The sequence below is a fragment of the Phalangium opilio genome, unplaced genomic scaffold, assembly GCF_054372755.1.
Source record: "Phalangium opilio isolate 3A_F unplaced genomic scaffold, DU_Popi_V2 ptg000101l_1, whole genome shotgun sequence".
NCBI lineage: Eukaryota > Metazoa > Arthropoda > Arachnida > Opiliones > Phalangiidae > Phalangium > Phalangium opilio.
Genome location: NW_028324204.1, coordinates 7,110,798 through 7,134,191, shown reverse-complemented (window position 1 = coordinate 7,134,191; position 23,394 = coordinate 7,110,798). Strand labels below are relative to the sequence as shown.

Here is a 23,394-nt window from a genome sequence, read left to right as displayed (position 1 = left end):
TTTTTGCTTTAATTCAAGCAAATGTAACGATAATCATTTAAAAAACTGTTAAAATTCAATTTTTCAATAAGAAATCGTTGTCACGGATTTTGTATCTTGAAGAAGAAAAACATGTGATTTTTTCGGTACTTTTTTGAATGAATTTTTTTCTGAAGAAATTTTTGACCGAATTCAGCTTAATTCCCTATAAAACACTCACTAAAAGTGATTTCATCTCGATTGAACAATAAATAAAAATGTACCTCGATTTTTAATAACATTTTCAAAATCGACGTAACTCGGCCTAAGAAAAACATTTTGAGTATTTGTTCACTGTTTTCAAATATAACCACTGAAACCATTATTTTTGTAATTTTTGCGTTAATTCAAGCAAATGTAACGATATTCATTCAACAAACTGTTAAAATTCAATTTTAAATAAGAAATCGTTGTCACGGATTTTGTATCTTGAAGAAAAAAAACATGCGATTTTTTCGGTACACTTTTGAATGCAATTTTTTCTGGAGAAATTTTTGACCGAATTCAGCTTAATTCCCTATAAAACACTCATTAAAAGTGATTTCATCTCGATTGAACAATAAATAAAAATGTACCTCGATTTTTAATAACATTTTCAAAATCGACGTTTCACGGCCAAAGAAGCATATTTTGAGTATTTCTTCACTATTTTCAAATATAACCACTGAAACCATTATTTTTATACTTTTTGCTTTAATTCAAGCAAATGTAACGATATTCATTCAAAAAACTGTTAAAATTCAATTTTTCAATAAGAAATCGTTGTCACGGATTTTGTATCTTGAAGAAGAAAAACATGCGATTTTTTCGGTACACTTTTGAATGCATTTTTTTCTTGAGAAATTTTTGACCGAATTCAGCTTAATTCCCTATAAAACACTCATTGAAAGTGATTTCATCTCGATTTAACAATAATTAAAAATTTACCTCGATTTTTAATAACATTTTCAAAATCGACGTTTCACGGCCAAAGAAGCATACTTTGAGTATTTCTTCACTATTTTCAAATATGTTCACTGAAACCATTATTTTTATACTTTTTGCTTTAATTCAAGCAAATGTAACGATATTCAATCAAAAAACTGTTAAAATTAAATTTTTCAATAAGAAATCGTTGTCACGGATTTTGTATCTTGAAAAAAAAAACATGCGATTTTTTCGGTACACTTTTAAATGCATTTTTTCTGGAGAAATGTTTGACCGAATTCAGCTTAATTCCCTATAAAACACTCATTAAAAGTGATTTCATCTCGATTGAACAATAATTAAAAATGTACCTCGATTTTTAATAACATTTTAAAAATCGACGTTTCGCCGCCAACGAAGCATATTTTGAGTATTTCTTCACTATTTACAAATATATTCACTGAAACCATTATTTTTATACTTTTTGCTTTAATTCAAGCAAATGTAACGATATTCAATCAAAAAACTGTTAAAATTAAATTTTTCAATAAGAAATCGTTGTCACGGATTTTGTATCTTGAAGAAGAAAAACATGCGATTTTTTCGGTACTTTTTTGAATACTTTTTTTCTGGAGAAATTTTTGACCGAATTCAGCTTAATTCCCTATAAAACACTCATTAAAAGTGATTTCATCTCGATTGAACAATTATTAAAAATGTACCTCGATTCTTAATAACATTTTAAAAATCGACGTTTCACCGCCAACGAAGCATATTTTGAGTATTTCTTCACTATTTACAAATATATTCACTGAAACCATTATTTTTATACCTTTTGCTTTAATTCAAGCAAATGTAACGATATTCAATCAAAAAACTGTTAAAATTAAATTTTTCAATAAGAAATCGTTGTCACGGATTTTGTATCTTGAAGAAGAAAAACATGCGATTTTTTCGGTACTTTTTTGAATGCATTTTTTTCTGGAGAAATTTTTGACAGAATTCAGCTTAATTCCCTATAAAACACTCATTAAAAGTGATTTCATCTCGATTGAACAATAAATAAAAATGTACCTCGATTTTTCATAACATTTTCAAAATCAACGTTTCACGGCCAAAGAAGCATATTTTGAGTATTTCTTCACTATTTTCAAATATAACCACTGAAACCATCATTTTTATACTTTTTGCTTTAATTCAAGCAAATGTAACGATAATCATTTAAAAAACTGTTAAAATTCAATTTTTCAATAAGAAATCGTTGTCACGGATTTTGTATCTTGAAGAAGAAAAACATGCGATTTTTTCGGTACTTTTTTGAATGAATTTTTTTCTGAAGAAATTTTTGACCGAATTCAGCTTAATTCCCTATAAAACACTCACTAAAAGTGATTTCATCTCGATTGAACAATAAATAAAAATGTACCTCGATTTTTAATAACATTTTCAAAATCGACGTAACTCGGCCTAAGAAAAACATTTTGAGTATTTGTTCACTGTTTTCAAATATAACCACTGAAACCATTATTTTTGTAATTTTTGCGTTAATTCAAGCAAATGTAACGATATTCATTCAACAAACTGTTAAAATTCAATTTTAAATAAGAAATCGTTGTCACGGATTTTGTATCTTGAAGAAAAAAAACATGCGATTTTTTCGGTACACTTTTGAATGCAATTTTTTCTGGAGAAATTTTTGACCGAATTCAGCTTAATTCCCTATAAAACACTCATTAAAAGTGATTTCATCTCGATTGGACAATAAATAAAAATGTACCTCGATTTTTAATAACATTTTCAAAATCGACGTTTCACGGCCAAAGAAGCATATTTTGAGTATTTCTTCACTATTTTCAAATATAACCACTGAAACCATTATTTTTATACTTTTTGCTTTAATTCAAGCAAATGTAACGATATTCATTCAAAAAACTGTTAAAATTCAATTTTTCAATAAGAAATCGTTGTCACGGATTTTGTATCTTGAAGAAGAAAAACATGCGATTTTTTCGGTACACTTTTGAATGCATTTTTTTCTTGAGAAAGTTTTGACCGAATTCAGCTTAATTCCCTATAAAACACTCATTGAAAGGGCGGCAACTAAGATGTAACGTAAAATGTCAGAGTTTTTCCACAATATCTGACGAACATTTAATTTTTGGGCTTGCGTGGCGCAATGGTTAGCGCGTTCGGCTGTTAATCGAAAGGTTGGTGGTTCGAGCCCATCCGGGAGCGGTGTTGTGAGGTCTCAGATGTAGCGTGAAAAGTCAAACTTTTTCCATAATACGTGATAACCATTTATTTTCTGAGCTTCCGTGGCTCAATGGTTAGCGCGTTCGGCTGTTAAGCAATAGGTTGGTGGTTCGAGCCCACCCGGGAGCGGTGTTTTGGGATCTCAAATGTAACGTAAATAGCCAAAGTTTTTCCACAATACCTGACGACCATTTCATTTTTGGCGCAATGGTTAGCGCGTTCGGCTGTTAACCGAAAGGATGGTGGTTCGAGCCCACCTGGGAGAGGTGTTGTAGGGTCTCAGATGTAACGTAAAAAGTCATAACTTATCCACAAAACCTAACAACCATTTAATTTCTGAGCTTCTGTGGCTCAATGGTTAGCGCGTTCGGCTGTTAACCAATTGGTTGGTTTTTCGAGCCTATCCGGGAGAAGTGTTGTGACGTCTCAGATGTAACGTAAAATGTCAGAGTTTTTCCACAATATCTGACGAACATTTAATTTTTGGGCTTGCGTGGCGCAATGGTTAGCGCGTTCAGCTGTTAATCGAAAGGTTGGTGGTTCGAGGCCACCCGGGAGAGGTTTTGTTGGGTCTCAGATGTAGCGTAAAAAGTCAAAACTTTTCCACAATACGTGACAACCATTTAATTTCTGAGCTTCAGTGGCGCAATGGTCAGCGCGTTCAGCTGTTAACCGAAAGGTTGGTGGTTCGAGCCCTCCCGGGAGCGGTGTTGTGACGTCTCAGATGTAACGTAAAATGTCAGAGTTTTTCCACAATACCTGACGAGCATTTAATTTTTGGGCTTCCGTGGCGCAATGGTTAGCGCGTTCAGCTGTTAATCGAAAGGTTGGTGGTTCGAGCCCACCCGAGAGAGGTGTTGTGAGGTCTCAGATGTAGCGTGAAAAGTCAAACTTTTTCCATAATACGTGATAACAATTTATTTTCTGATCTTTCGTGGCTCAATGGTTAGCGCGTTCGGCTGTTAACCCATAGCTTGGTGGTTCGAGCCCACCCGGGAGCGGTGTTTTTGGATCTCAAATGTAACGTAAATAGCCAAAGTTTTTCCGCAATACCTGACGACCATTTTTTTTTGGGCGTCCGTGGCGCAATGGTTAGCGCGTTCGGCTGTTAACCGAAAGATTGGTGGTTCGAGCCCATCCGGGATCGGTGTTGTGAGGCCTCAGATGTGAAGTAAAAAGTCAAAGTTTTACCTCAATACCTGACGAAAATTTAATTTTTGGGCTTCAGTGGCGCAATGGTTAGCGCGTTCGGCTATTAACCAATAGGTTGGTGGTTCGAGCCCATTCGGGAGAAGTGTTGTGACGTCTCAGATGTAACGTAAAATGTCGGAGTTTTTCCACAATACCTGACGAACATTTAATTTTTGGGCTTCAGTGGCGCAATGGTCAGCGCGTTCAGCTGTTAACCGAAAGGTTGGTGGTTCGAGCCCAAACGAGAGAGGTTTTGTGGGGTCTCAGATGTAGCGTGAAAAGTCTTAACTTTTCAACAATACCTGACAACCATTTAATTTTTGGGCATCATTGGCGCAATGGCTAGCGCGTTCGGCTGTTAACCGAAAGGTTGGTGGTTCGAGCCCATCCGGGAGCGGTGTTGTGACGTCTCAGATGTTACGTAAAATGTCAGAGTTTTTCCACAATACCTGACAACCATTTAATTTCGGAGCTTCCGTGGCGCAGTAATTAGCGCGTCCAGCTCTTAATCGAAAGGTTGGTGGTTCGAGCCCACCCGGAAGAGGTGTTGTGGGGTCTCAGATGTAGCGTTAAAGGTCAAAACGTTTCCACAATACGTGACAACCATTTAATTTCTGATCTTCCGTGGCTCAATGGTTAGCGCGTTCGGCTGTTAACCAATAGGTTGGTGGTTCGAGCCCACCCGGGAGCGGTGTTTTTGGATCTCAAATGTAACGTAAATAGCCAAAGTTTTTCCACAATACCTGACGACCATTTAATTTTTGGGCCTCAGTGGCGAATGGTTAGCGCGTTCGGCTGTTAACCGAAAGGTTGGTGGTTCGAGCCCATCCGGGAGCGGTGTTGTGAGGTCTCAGATGTGAAGTAAAAAGTCAAGGTTTTACCTCAATACCTGACGAAAATTTAATTTTTGGGCTACAGTGGCGCAATGGTCAGCGCGTTCAGCTGTTAACCGAAAGGTTGGTGGTTCGAGCCCTCCCGGGAGCGGTGTTGTGACGTCTCAGATGTAACGTAAAATGTCAGAGTTTTTCCAAAACACCTGACGAACATTTAACTTTTGGGCTTCCGTGGCGCAATGGTTAGCGCGTTCAGCTGTTAATCGAAAGGTTGGTGGTTCGAGCCCGCCCGGAAGAGGTATTGTGTGGTCTCAGATGTAGCGTAAAAAGTCAAAACCTTTCCACAATACGTGACAACCATTTAATTTCTCAGCTTCCGTGGCTCAATGGTTAGCGCGTTCGGCTGTTAATCGAAAGGTTGGTGGTTCGAGCACATCCGGGAGCGGTGTTGTGAGGTCTCAGATGTAGCGTGAAAAGTCAAACTTTTTCCATAATACGTGATAACCATTCATTTTCTGAGCTTCCGTGGCTCAATGGTTAGCGCGTTCGGCTGTTAACCAATAGGTTGGTGGTTCGAGCCCACCCGGGAGCGGTGTTTTGGGATCTCAAATGTAACGTAAATAGCCAAAGTTTTTCCACAATACCTGACGACCATTTAATTTTTGGGCCTCAGTGGCGCAATGGTTAGCGCGTTCAGCTGTTAACCAATAGGTTGGTGGTTCGAGCCCACCCGGGAGCGGTGTTGTGTGATGTCAAATGTAACGTAGAAAGCCAAAGTTTTTCCACAATACCAGACGACCATTTAATTTTTGGGCTTCCGTGGCGCAATGGTTAGCGCGTTCGGCTGTTAACCGAAAGGTTGATGGTTCGAGCCCATCCGGGAGCGGTGTTGTGAGGCCTCAGATGTGAAGTAAAAAGTCAAAGTTTTACCTCAATACCTGAAGAAAATTTAATTTTTGGGCTTCAGTGGCGCAATGGTTAGCGCGTTCGGCTATTAACCAATAGGTTGGTGGTTCGAGCCCATCCGGGAGAAGTGTTGTGACGTCTCAGATGTAACGTAAAATGTCAGAGTTTTTCCACAATACCTGACGAACATTTAATTTTTGGGCTTCAGTGGCGCAATGGTCAGCGCGTTCAGCTGTTAACCGAAAGGTTGGTGGTTCGAGCCCAAACGAGAGAGGTTTTGTGGGGTCTCAGATGTAGCGTGAAAAGTCGTAACTTTTCCACAATACGTGACAACCATTTAATTTCTGAGCTTCAGTGGCGCAATGGTCAGCGCGTTCAGCTGTTAACCGAAAGGTTGGTGGTTCGAGCCCTCCCGGGAGCGGTGTTGTGACGTCTCAGATGTAACGTAAAATGTCAGAGTTTTTCCACAATACCTGACGAGCATTTAATTTTTGGGCTTCCGTGGCGCAATGGTTAGCGCGTTCAGCTGTTAATCGAAAGGTTGGTGGTTCAAGCCCACCCGGGAGAGGTGTTGTGAGGTCTCAGATGTAGCGTGAAAAGTCAAACTTTTTCAATAATACGTGATAACCATTTATTTTCTGATCTTTCGTGGCTCAATGGTTAGCGCGTTCGGCTGTTAGCCAATAGCTTGGTGGTTCGAGCCCACCCGGGAGCGGTGTTTTTGGATCTCAAATGTAACGTAAATAGCCAAAGTTTTTCCGCAATACCTGACGACCATTTTTTTTTGGGCGTCCGTGGCGCAATGGTTAGCGCGTTCGGCTGTTAACCGAAAGGTTGGTGGTTCGAGCCCATCCGGGAGCGGTGTTGTGAGGTCTCAGATGTGACGTAAAAAGTCAAGGTTTTTACACAATACCTAACGAGCATTTAACTTTTGGGCTTCCGTGGCGCAATGGTTAGCGCGTTCGGCTGTTAACCAATAGGTTGGTGGTTCGAGCCCATCCGGGAGCGGTGTTGTGAGGTCTCAGATGTGACGTAAAAAGTCAAGGTTTTTACACAATACCTGACGAGCATTTAACTTTTGGGCTTCCGTGGCGCAATGGTTAGCGCGTTCGGCTGTTAACCAATAGGTTGGTGGTTCGAGCCCATCCGGGAGCGGTGTTGTGAGGTCTCAGATGTGACGTAAGAAGTCAAGGTTTTTACACAATACCTGACGAGTATTTAACTTTTGGGCTTCCGTGGTGCAATGGTTAGCGCGTTCGGCTGTTAACCAATAGGTTGGTGGTTCGAGCCCATCCGGGAACGGTGTTGTGAGGTCTCAGATGTGACGTAAAAAGTCAAGGTTTTTACACAATACCTGACGAGCATTTAATTTTTGGGATTCCGTGGCGCAATGGTTAGCGCGTTCAGCTGTTAATCAAAAGGTTGGTGGTTCGAGCCCACCCGGGAGAGGTGTTGTGGGGTCTCGAATGTAACGTAGAAAGCCAAAGTTTTTCCACAACACCTGACAACCATTTAATTTCTGAGCTTCCGTGGCTCAATGGTTAGCGCGTTCGGCTGTTAAACAATAGGTTGGTGGTTCGAGCCCATCCGGGAGCGGTGTTGTGAGGTCTCAGATGTGACGTAAAAAGTCAAGGTTTTTACACAATACCTGACGAGCATTTAACTTTTGGGCTTCCGTGGCGCAATGGTTAGCGCGTTCGGCGGTTAACCAATAGGTTGGTGGTTCGAGCCCAAACGAGAGAGGTTTTGTGGGGTCTCAGATGTAGCGTGAAAAGTCGTAACTTTTCCACAATACCTGACAACCGTTTAATTTCTGAGCTTCCGTGGCTCAATGGTTAGCGCGTTCGGCTGTTAACCAATAGGTTGGTGGTTCTAGCCCATCCGGGAGCGGTATGTGATGTCTCAGATGTAACGTAAAATGTCAGAGTTTTTCCACAATACCTGACGAACATTTAATTTTTGGGCTTCCGTGGCGCAATGGTTAGCGCGTTCAGCTGTTAATCGAAAGGTTGGCGGTTCGAGCCCACCCGGAAGAGGTGATGTGGGGTCTCAGATGTAGCGTAAAAAGTCAAAACTTTTCCACAATACGTGACAACCATTTAATTTCTGAGCTTCAGTGGCGCAATGGTCAGCGCGTTCAGCTGTTAACCGAAAGGTTGGTGGTTCGAGCCCTCCCGGGAGCGGTGTTGTGACGTCTCAGATGTAGCGTGAAAAGTCAAACTTTTTCCATAATACGTGATAACCATTTATTTTCTGATCTTTCGTGGCTAAATGGGTAGCGCGTTCGGCTGTTAACCAATAGCTTGGTGGTTCGAGCCCACCCGGGAGCGGTGTTTTTGGATCTCAAATGTAACGTAAATAGCCAAAGTTTTTCCGCAATACCTGACGACCATTTTTTTTTGGGCGTCCGTGGCGCAATGGTTAGCGCGTTCGGCTGTTAACCGAAAGGTTGGTGGTTCGAGCCCATCCGGGAGCGGTGTTGTGAGGTCTCAGATGTGACGTAAAAAGTCAAGGTTTTTACACAATACCTAACGAGCATTTAACTTTTGGGCTTCCGTGGCGCAATGGTTAGCGCGTTCGGCTGTTAACCAATAGGTTGGTGGTTCGAGCCCATCCGGGAGCGGTGTTGTGAGGTCTCAGATGTGACGTAAAAAGTCAAGGTTTTTACACAATACCTGACGAGCATTTAACTTTTGGGCTTCCGTGGCGCAATGGTTAGCGCGTTCGGCTGTTAACCAATAGGTTGGTGGTTCGAGCCCATCCGGGAGCGGTGTTGTGAGGTCTCAGATGTGACGTAAGAAGTCAAGGTTTTTACACAATACCTGACGAGTATTTAACTTTTGGGCTTCCGTGGCGCAATGGTTAGCGCGTTCGGCTGTTAACCAATAGGTTGGTGGTTCGAGCTCATCCGGGAGCGGTGTTGTGAGGTCTCAGATGTGACGTAAGAAGTCAAGGTTTTTACACAATACCTGACGAGTATTTAACTTTTGGGCTTCCGTGGCGCAATGGTTAGCGCGTTCGGCTGTTAACCAATAGGTTGGTGGTTCGAGCCCATCCGGGAGCGGTGTTGTGAGGTCTCAGATGTGACGTAAAAAGTCAAGTTTTTTGCACAATACCTGACGAGCATTTAGCTTTTGGGCTTCCGTGGCGCAATGGTTAGCGCGTTCGGCTGTTAAGCAATAGGTTGGTGGTTCGAGCCCATCCGGGAGCGGTGTTGTGAGGTCTCAGATGTGACGTTAAAAGTCAAGGTTATAAAGATGAAGGTTAATTTGTCTCACTTAATTTAAATTCGAATTTTTAACTAGCACTCTCGGCAACGGCCATATCTTAGGCCGAGTTACGTCGATTTTGAAAATGTTATTAAAAATCGAGGTACATTTTTATTTATTGTTCAATCGAGATGAAATCACTTTTAATGAGTGTTTTATAGGGAATTAAGCTGAATTCGGTCAAAAATTTCTCCAGAAAAAAATGCATTCAAAAAAGTACCGAAAAAATCGCAGGTTTTTCTTCTTCAAGACACAAAATCCGTGAATACGATTTCTTATTGAAGATTGAATTTTAACAGTTTTTTGAATGAATATCGTTACATTGCTTGAATTAAAGCAAAAAGTATAAAAATAATGGTTTCAGTGGTTATATTTGAAAATAGTGTAGAAATACTCAAAATATGCTTCTTTGGCCGTGAAACGTCGATTTTGAAAATGTTATTAAAAATCGAGGTACATTTTTATTTATTGTCCTGACGAACATTTAATTTTTGGGCTTCCGTGGCTCAATGTTAGCGCGTTCGGCTGTTAATCGAAAGGTTGGTGGTTCGAGCCCATCCGGGAGCGGTGTTTTGGGATCTCAAATGTAACGTAAATAGCCAAAGTTTTTCCACAATACCTGACGACCATTTTTTTTGGGCGTCCGTGGCGCAATGGTTAGCGCGTTCGGCTGTTAACCGAAAGGTTGGTGGTTCGAGCCCATCCGGGAGCGGTGTTGTGACGTCTCAGATGTTACGTAAAATGTCAGAGTTTTTCCACAATACCTGACGAACATTTAATTTTTGGGCTTCCGTGGCGCAATAATTAGCGCGTCCAGCTGTTAATCGAAAGGTTGGTGGTTCGAGCCCACCCGGGAGCGGTGTTGTGGGATCTCAAATGTAACGTAGAAAGCCAAAGTTTTTCCACAATACCTGACTACCATTTAATTTTTGGGCTTCCTTGGCGCAATGGTTAGCGCGTTCGGCTGTTAACCGAAAGGATGGTGGTTCGAGCCCACCTGGGAGAGGTGTTGTAGGGTCTCAGATGTAACGTAAAAAGTCATAACTTATTGTTGTGTGTTTGTACGACTACACAGGAGTTGATACTTTAAAACTATGGTTTTATTTACAATGATTTATACATGATCGAGGTCCGAGATAGACTGAATTTTTAACACAGAGAGGGGGCCTTTTTATACACGAGAGATTAGATAAATAATAGACATTAAGCTAATATGGGGCTGTTCATAAACTGGCCTACTAATAATACAAAGCATAATGTCACATCCCCTTTTTTTATACAAATAAGAATGCGTTTTATAAATTGAACTTAGTCGATGGCTTTGAGATTCTTCCGGATCGTGTTACTGTCCCTTTGTCGTCTTTTGGCAATTTGCTTCTTGTCTTTCTCTTATTCGTACTTTCCGGTGACCTCGTGGTATTGGACTCAGATGGATCAGCTCGCAAGTTCTCTCTGTCGGTATCTTGAATGTTTTCAGCATTGCATGGATGATTGTCGTGGGCTGGCTCAGAGACAGGTTCCTCTCGATCAATGATGTTTAGTGGATCTATGACGTCCTCTGGGCCAATACTTGATTCCGGAGTGAAAGACTTGATTCCGTGATTTTGATGACTGTCCGGTAGGGGAACTAGATGGAACCGGTTTCTTCGAATCCTTCGGCTCTGAGGAGTGGGGAGTGTAACGAAATATTTCTCAAATTCCAAGAAATATTCCTTTCCATCTGCGTATGATTGCTTTTGCCCATGCCTACGGCGTATAATTGCTTTTGCCCATGCCTACGTATAGTTTAGAAAGATAGTAGAGATCCGTAGAGAATAGTAGATAAAGCCTAATGCGAAAGGGTGAAAATCGTATACCGGCGAAGTTCAATACCTTAGCGTCGCCATTAGACCCCCGTAAATTGTCACCGCTCCTTTTTCTCGTTATACCATAAAAGCCATACCTGGGGTCATAAATTAAGATAGAAAATATTGTATCCAATGTATTTTTATTTAAGTGCATGCCATTTCTATTGAACTCGTTCCTTTGCCAGAATCTACCGACCAATGCAAATAATAGTTTAAGCCAATAGTAGTGCGTTTTCGTGGAAGACGGTTTTTAGCGCGTTACCGCGAAAGCCATTAAGTAAAAAGGAACGCCATCCGTCCTTAATTGGAGGGCTCATGTGGGACCGATATTGGTGGCCATATGAAGCCGAAATAGAAGCACGGTTGTATAGAATAGCATTAAGAAGACCCAGGTTAAAACGGGGTTTCAAGATTTTAACCATAAAGGAAAATCATTCTGAGCTCGAGAGCCGAAGCACCAACAGCTAACTTAAAAACTTCTTCTGGACCAAGGATGGACAAAAAGACTTAGTCTCCGCGCTGGCCGCAAAAACTAATACTTAGAATCCTGAATTGAGACCAGCTCTCCTCACACCAGAAGTTCCTCATGGACAGCCGTTGCCTTCTACCATCGTAGTAGCCCGTAGTAGCCCACGCCGTATTAACTCTCGTATCGTTACATCTCATCTCTTCAACTCTATGGCCACTGTTCTCCGAATCTACATTCTTCAATTCTTCAAGTCTCGAGACCAACGATAAGTGATGAGTACAATTGACTTAACGCGTAGTAGTAGTAGCCGTGTATATAGTAGTGTTAATATTAGTAGTATATAATTTTAGTAGTAATATTTAATCTGGCATTGGTCGAGTAGCGCATGCTGCATGTTATTATTTTGGGGGTAATGTAATTTTATAATAGTAGTATAATTTAGTAGTAGTAGTAACCATTTAATTGACTAGTAGTCTAATTTAATATTAAGTAAATACTTTGTTTTTGTGTATTGTCGAAGTAATACTTCATAGTATTAATAGTAGTTTAATAATTATGTTTCATAATAAACATGACTCTTGGTATGGCAAAAACCTGTCCTTATTATAACCTATTTTAATCCATTTATAAGTTTAATAGTAGTTGTAGTAGATAATGTCAACGCTAGGCGTAGTAGTCCGCCGGTAGTAGCAAAATAGCGTTACAACGAGAGATTAGATAAATAATAGACATTAAGCTAATATGGGGCTGTTCATAAACTGGCCTACTAATAATACAAAGCATAATGTCACATCCCCTTTTTTTATACAAATAAGAATGCGTTTTATAAATTTAACTTAGTCGATGGCTTTGAGATTCTTCCGGATCGTGTTACTGTCCCTTTGTCGTCTTTTGGCAATTTGCTTCTTGTCTTTCTCTTATTCGTACTTTCCGGTGACCTCGTGGTATTGGACTCAGATGGATCAGCTCGCAAGTTCTCTCTGTCGGTATCTTGAATGTTTTCAGCATTGCATGGATGATTGTCGTGGGCTGGCTCAGAGACAGGTTCCTCTCGATCAATGATGTTTGGTGGATCTATGACGTCCTCTGGGCCAATACTTGATTCCGGAGTGAAAGACTTGATTCCGTGATTTTGATGACTGTCCGGTAGGGGAACTAGATGGAACCGGTTTCTTCGAATCCTTCCTTTAGACGTCTCGATTATATATGATCGGGGCTCCTCTGCTTTCTCGACAACGGTTCCTTCTTTGCGTAAATCGGTTATCCATACCCTTTTCCCAAGATCTAATTTGTGTAGCTCTCTGACTCTATGGCGTTGGTCGTAATTTCGTTTCTGAGTTTTTTTCTGCGTTAGTGATGTTTCTTTGATACGTTCTGCTGATAAGATCGTCGGGACAAGCATGTTTGACGGTAATGGGAGCGTTGTTCGGAGATGGCGACTCATAAGCATTTGTGCTGGACTGAAACCATTGGACGTCGGTGTAGATCGGTACGCCAAGAGTGCCAAAGGGATGTTGTCAGATTTCTTTAAAATGGATTTCGCTGTCTTTACTGCTGCTTCTGCGAACCCATTACTTTGAGAATATCTTGGGCTTGTCGTGATAGATCGAAATCCATATTTCTTGGAGAATGCGATGAATTCCAAGGTTCTTGTCGCTGATAAATTAGTGCCATTATCGCTGCGGACCACCTCTGGAATTCCGTGTCGTGCAAATATATCTTCGATGATCTCGATGACAGTTTTTGTAGTTTGATCTTTCATTCGAGCCAGTTCCAGATATTTTGAGTAGTAGTCCATCATGACCAGGTACCATTTTCCCCCATGATGTAGCATATCTATGGCAACTGCTTGCCATGGTCGTTCGGGTAAGCTTGTTGGCTTTAAGGGCTCATGAAAGTTGACTGATTCTTTGAGACATCGTTCGCATCTTTTCACCTTATCTTCATTTTCCCGTGAAATTCCAGGCCACCAGACGGATTGTTTGGCTCTTTCTCGACATTTGACGATTCCCATGTGACCTTGATGAATTCGATCCATTATTTCTGGACGCATGGAACTTGGAATGAGCAGTCTGCTGCCTTTCATGATGATTCCGTCTTGGATGGTGATTTCATGCCTGTAGCTGAAGTAGTCATTACACCTACTGTGTACGCGTTTTTTCTCCGGCCATCCATGTTCGAGGTAACGTTGTAATGTTCTGCATGTAGCTCTTCTGTTGTTTATGAAGAATTTCCGCAAGCTTTGGATCTGTAGTGGGTAGGTTCATCATTACTAACTGTACGTGAGCAGAAATTTCTTGTTGTAGCTCGTTGTCGTCAACGTCTATCAACGGAGCTCTAGACAATGTATCAGCGGCAACTAAGGATTTTCCAGGCACGTAGGAGACCTTGTACGAGTATCGCATCATGCGTAGACGTAGCCTTTGCAGTCTCGGAGATAAATCGTCCAGTTGTTTCGAATGCAATATGGAAACAAGGGGCTGATGATCAGTTTCTAGCTTTATTGTTATACCCGTTATGAAATCCTCAAATCGCTGGCATGCCCACGTTAATGCATACGCCTCCTTCTCGATCTGCGCATAGCGTTGTTCTGTCGAGGATAACGTCTTCGAGGCATAGGCAATGACTTTGTAAGTTCCATTGGCTTGTTCTTGTCGAAGTATTGCTCCAATCCCATAGCTTGACGCATCGGCGGATACTACTGTTGGCTTCCTCGGATCGAAGATACCCAAAACAGGCTTGCTTGTGAGCGTCGTCTTGAGGTATTTGAAGGCCATTTCTTGACTTGGGCCCCAAATCCAGCTGTTCTTGGTGCTCAATAGACTACTTAGTGGTTTAAGCTGCTCGGCCATTCGGGGAATGAACTTTCCAAGATAATTTACCATTCCTAATAGACGACGTAGCTCTGCGACATCAGATGGTGATTTCATCTCGACTATGGCTCGAACCTTCTCCTCGTCTGGACTGATCCCGGCACTGTCTATTACGTGCCCCAAAAACTTGATCCTTTTGACTCCAAAGAGGCATTTCCTTTCATTGAGCGTGACTCCTTGGTCTTTCAATCTTTCGAGAACTTCCCTTAGGTTTTCATCATGTTCGGCCATGTCCTTGCCCCATACTAGAATGTCGTCCTGATGACAAACTGTGTTCTTGACGCCTTCAATATACGAAGACATTTGGCTTTGGTAGTGCTCGGATGCAGATGTTAAACCAAAGGGCAGGCAATTGCAGCAATATCTTCCAAATGGCGTCATGAAAGTCGTTAGTAATATGGAGTCCGGATGTAGCGGTATCTGCCAATAACCGGAATTACAATCAAGTTTTGAGAAGATCTCGGCTCCAGCCAGTCGTCCAAGCGTATGGTCTACAGCCGGTATCTGGTACCGTTCACGTTGTACGTAGTTATTCAGTTGCGTATAATCCACGCATATCCTTTATTCGCCAGAATCCTTTCTCACGACCACCATGGGAGCGCACCAGTCTGTAGGGTCCTCGACTCTCCGGATTACTCCCAAGTCCACCATTCGTTTCAATTCAGCTACGACTTGTGACATCAAAGGAATCGCAACTCGACGTGGAGTCGTCACTGCATACGGTACTGCGTTCGGTTTCAGCTTCAGTTTGTAGCTTCGTTTGACTCGTCCTAAGCCGGTAAATAGTTGAGGATAATGGTCCTTTGGTCTTATACTCGTCTCCGTGAGTTGCAGCTCATCGATTCTTTGAACTATTTTCAGGTCTTCACTTGCTCTGAGGCTTAGAAGTGGAACTTGCAATTGGTCGATGACATAGGCCTTGTCATGGATGGTGGTATCTCTACTTGACAGGTAGGCTTCAATGAAACCTTTGCAGTTAATCAAGGTCTTCCCTGGTCCAAACAGACGTCGGTCAGATTTATTCAGTGCTAAGTCTTGAAATTTCGCCTTGTACAGCGAGTCTGGTAATACGCAAACGTCCGCGCCGGTATCTATCTTGAATTGAACTTGTTTTGCATTAATCCTAATGTTTACCATCCAACGATCCTGTATCTCGTCGCTGCTGACTTTTCCCAAGAACGTATCCATTGGCGTTGAGTCATCATCATCCACAGAGATCATTTGCGATGTGACCTCACGATTGTAGTTGGTGGTTGACCTTTGACACACACGCTCGTAGCGGCCAATCTTCTTACACTTCCTGCAAACTGCTCTATATGCTGGGCATCGCTCTCGATTGTGTTTCTCGAACATTCCGCATTTCTTGCAGGTATCTGAAGTAACCTTTTGATCGCGTTGAATTGGTCTTGAAGGATGAGTGGCTAAATGGTTAGCGCGTTCGGCTCTCAATCGAAAGGTTGGTGGTTCGAGCCCATCCGGGAGCGGTGTTGTGAGGTCTCGGATGTGAAGTAAAAAGTCAAAGTTTTACCTCAATACCTGACGAAAATTTAATTTTTGGGCTTCAGTGGCGCAATGGTCAGCGCGTTCAGCTGTTAACCGAAAGGTTGGTGGTTCGAGCCCTCCCGGGAGCGGTGTTGTGACGTCTCAGATGTAACGTAAAATGTCAGAGTTTTTCCAAAATACCTGACGAGCATTTAATTTTTGGGCGTCCGTGGCGAATGGTTAGCGCGTTCGGCTGTTAACCGAAAGGTTGGTGGTTCGAGCCCATCCGGGAGCGGTGTTGTGAGGTCTCAGATGAGAAGTAAAAAGTCAAGGTTTTACCTCAATACCTGACGAAAATTTAATTTTAGGGCTTCAGTGGCGCAATGGTCAGCGCGTTCAGTTGTTAACCGAAAGGTTGGTGGTTCGAGCCCTCCTGGGAGCGGTGTTGTGACGTCTCAGATGTAACGTAAAATGTCAGAGTTTTTCCACAACACCTGACGAACATTTAATTTTTGGGCTTCCGTGGCGCAATGGTTAGCGCGTTCAGCTGTTAATCGAAAGGTTGGTGGTTCGAGCCCGCCCGGAAGAGGTATTGTGTGGTCTCAGATGTAGCGTAAAAAGTCAAAACTTTTCCACAATACGTGACAACCATTTAATTTCTGAGCTTCCGTGGCGCAATGGTTAGCGCGTTCGGCTATTAACCAATAGGTTGGTGGTTCGAGCCCATCCGGGAGAAGTGTTGTGACGTCTCAGATGTAACGTAAAATGTCGGAGTTTTTCCACAATACCTGACGAACATTTAATTTTTGGGCTTCAGTGGCGCAATGGTCAGCGCGTTCAGCTGTTAACCGAAAGGTTGGTGGTTCGAGCCCACCCGGGAGAGGTGTTGTGAGGTCTCGGATGTAGCGTGAAAAGTCAAACTTTTTCCATAATACGTGATAACCATTTATTTTCTGATCTTTCGTGGCTCAATGGTTAGCGCGTTCGGCTGTTAACCATTAGCTTGGTGGTTCGAGCCCACCCTGGAGCGGTGTTTTTGGATCTCAAATGTAACGTAAATAGCCAAAGTTTTTCCACAATACCTGACGACCATTTAATTTTTGGGCTTCCGTGGCGCAATGGTTAGCGTGTTCAGCTGTTAACCAATAGGTTGGTGGTTCGAGCCCACCCGGGAGAGGTGTTGTGAGGTCTCAGATGAAGCGTGAAAAGTCAAACTTTTTCCATAATACGTGATAACCATTTATTTTCTGATCTTTCGTGGCTCAATGGTTAGCGCGTTCGGCTGTTAACCAATAGCTTGGTGGTTCGAGCCCACCCGGGAGCGGTGTTTTTGGATCTCAAATGTAACGTAAATAGCCAAAGTTTTTCCGCAATACCTGACGACCATTTTTTTTGGGCGTCCGTGGCGCAATGGTTAGCGCGTTCGGCTGTTAACCGAAAGGTTGGTGGTTCGAGCCCATCCGGGAGCGGTGTTGTGAGGCCTCAGATGTGCAGTAAAAAGTCAAAGTTTTACCTCAATACCTGACGAAAATTTAATTTTTGGGCTTCAGTGGCGCAATGGTTAGCGCGTTCGGCTATTAACCAATAGGTTGGTGGTTCGAGCCCATCCGGGAGAAGTGTTGTGACGTCTCAGATGTAACGTAAAATGTCGGAGTTTTTCCACAATACCTGACGAACATTTAATTTTTGGGCTTCAGTGGCGCAATGGTCAGCGCGTTCAGCTGTTAACCGAAAGGTTGGTGGTTCGAGCCCAAACGAGAGAGGTTTTGTGGGGTCTCAGATGTAGCTTGAAAAGTCGTAACTTTTCAACAATACCTGACAACCATTTAATTTCTGAGCTTCCGTGGCTCAATGGTTAGCGCGTTCGGCTGTTAACCAATAGGTTGGAGGTTCTAGCCCATCCGGGAGCGGTGTTGTGAGGTCTAGGATGTGAAGTAAAAAGTCAAAGTTTTACCTCAATACCTAACGAAAATTTAATTTTTGGGCTTCAGTGGCGCAATGGTCAGCGCGTTCAGCTGTTAACCGAAAGGTTGGTGGTTCGAGCCCTCCCGGCAGCGGTGTTGTGACGTCTCAGATGTAACGTAAAATGTCAGAGTTTTTCCACAATACCTGACGAGCATTTAATTTTTGGGCTTCCGTGGCGCAATGGTTAGCGCGTTCAGCTGTTAATCGAAAGGTTGGTGGTTCGAGCCCACCCGGGAGCGGTGTTTTTGGATCTCAAATGTAACGTAAATAGCCAAAGTTTTTCTACAATACCTGACGACCATTTAATTTTTGGGCTTCCGTGGCGCAATGGTTAGTGCGTTCAGCTGTTAACCGAAAGGTTGGTGGTTCGAGCCCAAACGAGAGAGGATTTGTCGGGTCTCAGATGTAGCGTGAAAAGTCGTAACTTTTCAACAATACCTGACAACCATTTAATTTTTGGGCGTCCGTGGCGCAATGGCTAGCGCGTTCGGCTGTTAACCGAAAGGTTGGTGGTTCGAGCCCATCCGGGAGCGGTGTTGTGACGTCTCAGATGTTACGTAAAATGTCAGAGTTTTTCCACAATACCTGACGAACATTTAATTTTTGGGCTTCCGTGGCGCAGTAATTAGCGCGTCCAGCTCTTAATCGAAAGGTTGGTGGTTTGAGCCCATCCGGGAGCGGTGTTGTGAGGCCCTAGATGTGCAGTAAAAAGTCAAAGTTTTACCTCAATACCTGACGAAAATTTAATTTTTGGGCTTCAGTGGCGCAATGGTTAGCGCGTTCGGCTATTAACCAATAGGTTGGTGGTTCGAGCCCATCCGGGAGAAGTGTTGTGACGTCTCAGATGTAACGTAAAATGTCGGAGTTTTTCCACAATACCTGACGAACATTTAATTTTTGGGCTTCAGTGGCGCAATGGTCAGCGCGTTCAGCTGTTAACCGAAAGGTTGGTGGTTCGAGCCCAAACGAGAGAGGTTTTGTGGGGTCTCAGATGTAGCTTGAAAAGTCGTAACTTTTCAACAATACCTGACAACCATTTAATTTCTGAGCTTCCGTGGCTCAATGGTTAGCGCGTTCGGCTGTTAACCAATAGGTTGGAGGTTCTAGCCCATCCGGGAGCGGTGTTGTGAGGTCTAGGATGTGAAGTAAAAAGTCAAAGTTTTACCTCAATACCTAACGAAAATTTAATTTTTGGGCTTCAGTGGCGCAATGGTCAGCGCGTTCAGCTGTTAACCGAAAGGTTGGTGGTTCGAGCCCTCCCGGCAGCGGTGTTGTGACGTCTCAGATGTAACGTAAAATGTCAGAGTTTTTCCACAATACCTGACGAGCATTTAATTTTTGGGCTTCCGTGGCGCAATGGTTAGCGCGTTCAGCTGTTAATCGAAAGGTTGGTGGTTCGAGCCCACCCGGGAGCGGTGTTTTTGGATCTCAAATGTAACGTAAATAGCCAAAGTTTTTCTACAATACCTGACGACCATTTAATTTTTGGGCTTTGTGGCGCAATGGTTAGTGCGTTCAGCTGTTAACCGAAAGGTTGGTGGTTCGAGCCCAAACGAGAGAGGATTTGTCGGGTCTCAGATGTAGCGTGAAAAGTCGTAACTTTTCAACAATACCTGACAACCATTTAATTTTTGGGCGTCCGTGGCGCAATGGCTAGCGCGTTCGGCTGTTAACCGAAAGGTTGGTGGTTCGAGCCCATCCGGGAGCGGTGTTGTGACGTCTCAGATGTTACGTAAAATGTCAGAGTTTTTCCACAATACCTGACGAACATTTAATTTTTGGGCTTCCGTGGCGCAGTAATTAGCGCGTCCAGCTCTTAATCGAAAGGTTGGTGGTTTGAGCCCACCCGGAAGAGGTGTTGTGGGATCTCAGATGTAGCGTGAAAAGTCAAACTTTTTCCATAATACGTGACAACCATTTAATTTCTGATCTTCCGTGGCTCAATGGTTAGCGCGTTCGGCTGTTAACCAATAGGTTGGTGGTTCGAGCCCACCCGGGAGCGGTGTTTTTGGATCTCAAATGTAACGTAAATAGCCAAAGTTTTTCCACAATACCTGACGACCATTTAATTTTTGGGCGTCCGTGGCGAATGGTTAGCGCGTTCGGCTGTTAACCGAAAGGTTGGTGGTTCGAGCCCATCCGGGAGCGGTGTTGTGAGGTCTCAGATGAGAAGTAAAAAGTCAAGGTTTTACCTCAATACCTGACGAAAATTTAATTTTTGGGCTTCAGTGGCGCAATGGTCAGCGCGTTCAGCTGTTAACCGAAAGGTTGGTGGTTCGAGCACTCCCGGGAGCGGTGTTGTGACGTCTCAGATGTAACGTAAAATGTCAGAGTTTTTCCACAACACCAGACGAACATTTAACTTTTGGGCTTCCGTGGCGCAATGGTTAGCGCGTTCAGCTGTTAATCGAAAGGTTGGTGGTTCGAGCACGCCCGGAAGAGGTGTTGTGGGGTCTCAGATGTAGCGTAAAAAGTCAAAACTTTTCCAAAATACGTGACAACCATTTAATTTCTGAGCTTCCGTGGCTCAATGGTTAGCGCGTTCGGCTCTCAATCGAAAGGTTGGTGGTTCGAGCCCATCCGGGAGCGGTGTTGTGAGGTCTCGGATGTGAAGTAAAAAGTCAAAGTTTTACCTCAATACCTGACGAAAATTTAATTTTTGGGCTTCAGTGGCGCAATGGTCAGCGCGTTCAGCTGTTAACCGAAAGGTTGGTGGTTCGAGCCCTCCCGGGAGCGGTGTTGTGACGTCTCAGATGTAACGTAAAATGTCAGAGTTTTTCCAAAATACCTGACGAGCATTTAATTTTTGGGCGTCCGTGGCGAATGGTTAGCGCGTTCGGCTGTTAACCGAAAGGTTGGTGGTTCGAGCCCATCCGGGAGCGGTGTTGTGAGGTCTCAGATGAGAAGTAAAAAGTCAAGGTTTTACCTCAATACCTGACGAAAATTTAATTTTTGGGCTTCAGTGGCGCAATGGTCAGCGCGTTCAGTTGTTAACCGAAAGGTTGGTGGTTCGAGCCCTCCTGGGAGCGGTGTTGTGACGTCTCAGATGTAACGTAAAATGTCAGAGTTTTTCCACAACACCTGACGAACATTTAATTTTTGGGCTTCCGTGGCGCAATGGTTAGCGCGTTCAGCTGTTAATCGAAAGGTTGGTGGTTCGAGCCCGCCCGGAAGAGGTATTGTGTGGTCTCAGATGTAGCGTAAAAAGTCAAAACTTTTCCACAATACGTGACAACCATTTAATTTCTGAGCTTCCGTGGCTCAATGGTTAGCGCGTTCGGCTGTTAATCGAAAGGTTGGTGGTTCGAGCCCATCCGGGAGCGGTGTTGTGAGGTCTCAGATGTAGCGTGAAAAGTCAAACTTTTTCCATAATACGTGATAACCAATTATTTTCTGAGCTTCCGTGGCTCAATGGTTAGCGCGTTCGGCTGTTAACCAATAGGTTGGTGGTTCAAGCCCACCAGGGAGCGGTGTTGTGTGATCTCAAATGTAACGTAGAAAGTCAAAGTTTTTCCACAATACCTGACGACCATTTAATTTTTGGGCCTCAGTGGCTCAATGGTTAGCGCGTTCAGCTGTTAACCAATAGGTTGGTGGTTCGAGCCCACCCGGGAGCGGTGTTGTGTGATCTCAAATGTAACGTAGAAAGCCAAAGTTTTTCCACAATACCTGACGACCATTTAATTTTTGGGCTTCCGTGGCGCAATGGTTAGCGCGTTCGGCTGTTAACCAATAGGTTGGTGGTTCGAGCCCATCCGGGAGCGGTGTTGTGAGGTCTCAGATGTGACGTAAAAAGTAAAAGTTTTTCCACAATACCTGACAACCATTTAATTTCTGAGCTTCCGTGGCTCAATGGTTAGCGCGTTCGGCTGTTAACCAATAGGTTGGTGGTTCGAGCCCACCCGGGAGCGGTGTTGTGGGATCTCAAATGTAACGTAGAAAGCCAAAGTTTTTGCACAATAAATGACGACCATTTAATTTTTGGGCTTCCGTGGCGCAATGGTTAGCGCGTTCGGCTGTTAACCAATAGGTTGGTGGTTCGACCCCATCCGGGAGCGGTGTTGTGAGGTCTCAGATTTGACGTAAAAAATCAAGGTTTTTACACAATACCTGACGAGCATTTAACTTTTGGGCTTCCGTGGCGCAATGGTTAGCGCGTTCGGCTGTTAACCAATAGGTTGGTGGTTCGAGCCCATCCGGGAGCGGTGTTGTGAGGTCTCAGATGTGACGTAAAAAGTCAAGGTTTTTACACAATACCTGACGAGCATTTAACTTTTGGGCTTCCGTGGCGCAACGTTTAGCGCGTTCGGCTGTTAACCAATAGGTTGGTGGTTCGAGCCCATCCGGGAGCGGTGTTGTGAGGTCTCAGATGTGACGTAAAAAGTCAAGGTTTTTACACAATACCTGACGAGCATTAAACTTTTGGGCTTCCGTGGCGCAATGGTTAGCGCGTTCGGCTGTTAACCAATAGGTTGGTGGTTCGAGCCCATCCGGGAGCGGTGTTGTGAGGTCTCAGATGTGACGTAAAAAGTCAAGGTTTTTACACAATACCTGACGAGTATTTAACTTTTGGGCTTCCGTGGCGCAATGGTTAGCGCGTTCGGCTGTTAACCAATACGTTGGTGGTTCAAGCCCACCAGGGAGCGGTGTTGTGTGATCTCAAATGTAACGTAGAAAGTCAAAGTTTTTCCACAATACCTGACGACCATTTAATTTTTGGGCTTCCGTGGCGCAATGGTTAGCACGTTCGGCTGTTAAATAATAGGTTGGTGGTTCAAGCCCACCAGGGAGCGGTGTTGTGTGATCTCAAATGTAACGTAGAAAGTCAAAGTTTTTCCACAATACCTGACGACCATTTAATTTTTGGGCTTCCGTGGCGCAATGGTTAGCACGTTCGGCTGTTAACCAATAGGTTGGTGGTTCGAGCCCATCCGGGAGCGGTGTTGTGAGGTCTCAGATGTGACGTAAAAAGTCAAAGTTTTTCCACAATACCTGACAATCATTAAATTTCTGAGCTTCCGTGGCTCAATGGTTAGCGCGTTCGGTTTTAACCAATAGGTTGGTGGTTCGAGCCCACCCGGGAGCGGTGTTGTGGGATCTCAAATGTAACGTAGAAAGCCAAAGTTTTTGCACAATAAATGACGACCATTTAATTTTTGGGCTTCCGTTGCGCAATGGTTAGCGCGTTCGGCTGTTAACCAATAGGTTGGTGGTTCGACCCCATCCGGGAGCGGCGTTGTGAGGTCTCAGATTTGACGTAAAAAATCAAGGTTTTTACACAATACCTGACGAGCATTTAACTTTTGGGCTTCCGTGGCGCAATGGTTAGCGCGTTCGGCTGTTAACCAATAGGTTGGTGGTTCGAGCCCATCCGGGAGCGGT

The 23,394-nt window shown here is 43.5% G+C and overlaps 2 non-coding genes across 2 annotated transcripts; both read left to right on the top strand.

Moving 5' to 3' along the window:
• Window positions 1-16,710: 16,710 nt before the first annotated feature.
• On the top strand, window positions 16,711-16,783 carry TRNAN-AUU (transfer RNA asparagine (anticodon AUU)). The gene has a single exon. It is a non-coding gene; the product is annotated as a tRNA-Asn (tRNA).
• A 3,745-nt stretch (window positions 16,784-20,528) lies between these two features.
• Window positions 20,529-20,601, top strand: TRNAE-CUC (transfer RNA glutamic acid (anticodon CUC)). Its single transcript has one exon. It is a non-coding gene; the product is annotated as a tRNA-Glu (tRNA).
• The last annotated feature ends 2,793 nt before the right edge of the window (window positions 20,602-23,394 follow it).